Genomic DNA, 5,021 nt, shown 5'->3' on the forward strand with positions numbered 1-5,021 from the left:
GTCTTTTTTCCATTGGATGTTCTTTCCTGCTTTGTCAAAGATGAGTTGGCCATACGTTTGTGGGTCTAGTTCTGGGGTTTCTATTCTATTCCATTGGTCTATGTGTCTGTTTTTGTGCCAATACCATGCTGTCTTGATGATGACAGCTTTGTAGTAGAGGCTAAAGTCTGGGATTGTGATGCCTCCTCCTTTGGTCTTCTTCTTCAAAATTACTTTGGCTATTCGGGGTCTTTTGTGGTTCCATATGAATTTTAGGATTGCTTGTTCTAGTTTCGAGAAGAATGCTGGTGCAATTTTGATTGGGATTGCATTGAATGTGTAGATAGCTTTGGGTAGTATTGACATTTTGACAATATTTATTCTTCCAATCCATGAGCAGGGAATGTCTTTCCATTTCTTTATATCTTCTTCAATTACCTGCATAAGCTTTCTATAGTTTTCAGCATACAGATCTTTTACATCTTTGGTTAGATTTATTCCTAGGTATTTTATGCTTCTTGGTGCAATTGTGAATGGGATCAGTTTCTTTATTTGTCTTTCTGTTGCTTCATTGTTAGTGTATAAGAATGCAACTGATTTCTGTACATTGATTTTGTATCCTGCAACTTTGCTGAATTCATGTATCAGTTCTAGCAGACTTTTGGTGGAGTCTATCGGATTTTCCATGTATAATATCATGTCATCTGCAAAAAGCGAAAGCTTGACTTCATCTTTGCCAATTTTGATGCCTTTGACTTCCTTTTGTTGTCTGATTGCTGATGCTAGAACTTCCAGCACTATGTTAAACAACAGCGGTGAGAGTGGGCATCCCTGTCGTGTTCCTGATCTCAGGGAAAAAGCTCTCAGTTTTTCCCCGTTGAGGATGATGTTAGCTGTGGGCTTTTCATAAATGGCCTTTATGATCTTTAAGTATGTTCCTTCTATCCCGACTTTCTCAAGGGTTTTTATTAAGAAAGGGTGCTGGATTTTGTCAAAGGCCTTTTCTGCATCGATTGACAGGATCATATGGTTCTTCTCTTTTTTTTTGTTAATGTGATGTATCACGTTGATCGATTTGCGAATGTTGAACCAGCCCTGCATCACAGGAATGAATCCCACTTGATCATGGTGAATAATTCTTTTTATATGCTGTTGAATTCGATTTGCTAGTATCTTATTGAGAATTTTTGCATCCATATTCATCAGAGATATTGGCCTGTAGTTCTCTTTTTTTACTGGGTCTCTGTCTGGTTTAGGAATCAAAGTAATACTGGCTTCATAGAATGAGTCTGGAAGTTTTCCTTCCCTTTCTATTTCTTGGAATAGCTTGAGAAGGATAGGTATTATCTCTGCTTTAAATGTCTGGTAGAACTCCCCTGGGAAGCCATCTGGTCCTGGACTCTTATTTGTTGGGAGATTTTTGATAACCGATTCAATTTCTTTGCTGGTTATGGGTCTGTTCAAGCTTTCTATTTCCTCCTGATTGAGTTTTGGAAGAGTGTGGGTGTTTAGGAATTTGTCCATTTCTTCCAGGTTGTCCAACTTGTTGGCATATAATTTTTCATAGTATTCCCTGATAATTGTTTGTATCTCTGAGGGATTGGTTGTAATCATTCCATTTTCATTCATGATTTTATCTATTTGGGTCATCTCCCTTTTCTTTTTGAGAAGCCTGGCTAGAGGTTTGTCAATTTTGTTTATTTTTTCAAAAAACCAACTCTTGGTTTCGTTGATCTGCTCTACCGTTTTTTTAGATTCTATATTGTTTATTTCTGCTCTGATCTTTATTATTTCTCTTCTTCTGCTGGGTTTAGGCTCCCTTTGCTGTTCTGCTTCTATTTCCTTTAGGTGTGCTGTTAGATTTTGTATTTGGGATTTTTCTTGTTTCTTGAGATAGGCCTGGATTGCAATGTATTTTCCTCTCAGGACTGCCTTCGCTGCGTCCCAAAGCATTTGGATTGTTGTATTTTCATTTTCGTTTGTTTCCATATATGTTTTAATTTCTTCTCTAATTGCCTGGTTGACCCACTCATTCGTTAGTAGGGTGTTCTTTAACCTCCATGCTTTTGGAGGTTTTCCAGACTTTTTCCTGTGGTTGATTTCAAGCTTCATAGCATTGTGGTCTGAAAGTATGCATGGTATAATTTCAATTCTTGTAAACTTATGAAGGGCTGTTTTGTGACCCAGTATATGATCTATCTTGGAGAATGTTCCATGTGCACTTGAGAAGAAAGTATATTCTGTTGCTTTGGGATGCAGAGTTCTAAATATATCTGTCAAGTCCATCTGATCCAATGTATCATTCAGGGCCCTTGTTTCTTTATTGACCGTGTGTCTAGATGATCTATCCATTTCTGTAAGTGGGGTGTTAAAGTCCCCTGCAATGACCACATTCTTATCAATAAGGTTGCTTATGTTTATGAGTAATTGTTTTATATATCTGGGGGCTCGGGTATTTGGCGCATAGACATTTATAATAGTTAGCTCTTCCTGGTGGATAGACCCTGTGATTATTATATAATGCCCTTCTTCATCTCTTGTTACAGCCTTTAATTTAAGGTCTAGTTTGTCTGATATAAGTATGGCTACTCCAGCTTTCTTTTGGCTTCCAGGAGCATGATAAATAGTTCTCCATCCCCTCACTCTCAATCTAAAGGTGTCCTCAGATCTAAAATGAGTCTCTTGTAGACAGCAAATAGATGGGTCTTGTTTTTGTATCCATTCTGATACCCTATGTCTTTTAGTTGGTGCATTTAATCCATTTACATTCAGTGTTATTATAGAAAGATACGGGTTTAGAGTCATTGTGATGTCTGTATGTTTTATGCTTGTAGTGATGTCTCTGGTACTTTGTCTCACAGGATCCCCCTTAGGATCTCTTGTAGGGCTGGTTTCGTGGTGACAAATTCCTTCAGTTTTTGTTTGTTTGGGAAGACCTTTATCTCTCCTTCTATTCTAAATGACAGACTTGCCGGATAAAGGATTCTCGGCTGCATATTTTTTCTGTTTAGCACACTGTAGATATTGTGCCAAGCTTTTCTGGCCTGCCAAGTTTCAAAGGAGAGATCAGTCACGAGTCTTATAGGTCTCCCTTTATATGTGAGGGCACGTTTATCCCTTGCTGCTTCAGAATTTTCTCTTTATCCTTGTATTTTGCCAGTTTCACTATGATATGTCGTGCAGAAGATCGATTCAAGTTACGTCTGAAGGGAGTTCTCTGTGCCTCTTGGATTTCAATGCCTTTTTCCTTCCCCAGTTCAGGGAAGTTCTCAGCTATAATTTGTTCAAGTACCCCTTCAGCACCTTTCCCTCTCTCTTCCTCCTCTGGGATACCAATTATGCGTATATTATTTCTTTTTAGTGTATCACTTAGTTCTCTAATTTTCCCCTCATACTCCTGGATTTTTTTATCTCTCTTTCTTTCAGCTTCCTCTTTCTCCATAACTTTATCTTCTAGTTCGCCTATTCTCTCCTCTGCCTCTTCAAGCCGAGCTGTCGTGGTTTCCATTTTGTTTTGCATTTCGTTTAAAGCGTTTTTCAGCTCCTCGTGACTGGTCCTTAGTCCCTCGATCTTTGTGGCAAGAGATTCTCTGCTGTCCTGTATACTGTTTTCAAGCCCAGCGATTAATTTTATGACTATTATTCTAAATTCACTTTCTGTTATATTATTTAAATCCTTTTTGATCAGTTCATTCGCTGTTGTTATTTCCTGGAGATTCTTCTGAGGGGAATTCTTCTGTTTGGTCATTTTGGAGAGTCCCTGGCGTGGTGAGGACCTGCAGGGCACTTCCCCTGTGCTGTGGTGTATAACTGGAGTTGGTGGGCGGGGCCGCAGTCCAACCCGATGTCTGCCCCCAGCCCACCGCTGGGGCCACAGTCAGACTGGTGTGTGCCTTCTCTTCCCCTCTCCTAGGGGCGGGATTCACTGTGGGGTGGCGTGGCCCGTCTGGGCTACTTGCACACTGCCAGGCTTGTGTTGCTGGGGATCTGGCGTATGAGCTGGGGTGGGTAGGCAAGGTGCACGGGGGCTGGAGGGGCAGGCTTAGCTCGCTTCTCCTTAGGTGATCCACTTCAGGAGGAGCCCTGTGGCAGCGGGAGGGAGTCAGATCCGCTGCCGGAGGTTTGGCTCCGCAGAAGCACAGAGTTGGGTGTTTGCGCGGAGCGAGCAAGTTCCCTGGCAGGAACTGGTTCCCTTTGGGATTTTGGCTGGGGGATGGGCGGGGGAGATGGCGCCGGCGCCTTTGTTCCCCGCCAAGCTGAGCTCTGCCGTCCGGGGGCTCAGCAGCTCTCCCTCCCTTTGTCCTCCAGCCTTCCGGCTTTCCGAGCAGAGCTGTTAACTTCTGACCTCCCAGACGCTAAGTCGCGCTTGCTGTCGGAACACAGTCCGTCCGGCCCCTCCGCTTTTGCCAGCCTGACTTGGGGGCTCCGCTTGGCCGGCGAGCCGCCCCTCCGCCCCGGCTCCCTCCCGCCAGTCCGTGGAGCGCGCACCGCCTCGCCGCCCTTCCTACCCTCTTCCGTGGGCCTCTGGTCTGCGCTTGACTCCGGAGACTCCCTTCTGCTAATCCTCTGGCGGTTTTCTGGGTTCTTTAGGCAGGTGTAGGTGGAATCTAAGTGATCGGCAGGACGCGCTGTGAGCCCCGCGTCCTCCTACGCCGCCATCTTCTCACCTTAAAAATATCTTTTTACTCATTCATCTTTATCATAAATATTCTTTCTTTTTTAACTAATTTTTTTATTTCATTGATTCAAGTTAGTTAACAGATAGTGTAGTATTGGTTTGAGGAGTACAACCCAGGGATTCATCACTTACGTATAAAGCCTAGTGCTTATCCCAACAAGTGCCCTCCTTAATACTCATCACCTATTTAGCCCATCCCGCACCTACCTTCCTTCCAACCACCCTCAGTTTGTTCTTTGTATTTAAGTGTCTCTTATGGTCTGTCTCCCTCCTTTTTTATCTTATTTTTACTTCCTTCCCCTCAGTTCATCTGTTGCATTTTTTAAATTCCACATATACATGAAATTATATGAAATTTGTCTTT

The sequence above is a fragment of the Panthera tigris genome, chromosome B2, assembly GCF_018350195.1.
Source record: "Panthera tigris isolate Pti1 chromosome B2, P.tigris_Pti1_mat1.1, whole genome shotgun sequence".
NCBI lineage: Eukaryota > Metazoa > Chordata > Mammalia > Carnivora > Felidae > Panthera > Panthera tigris.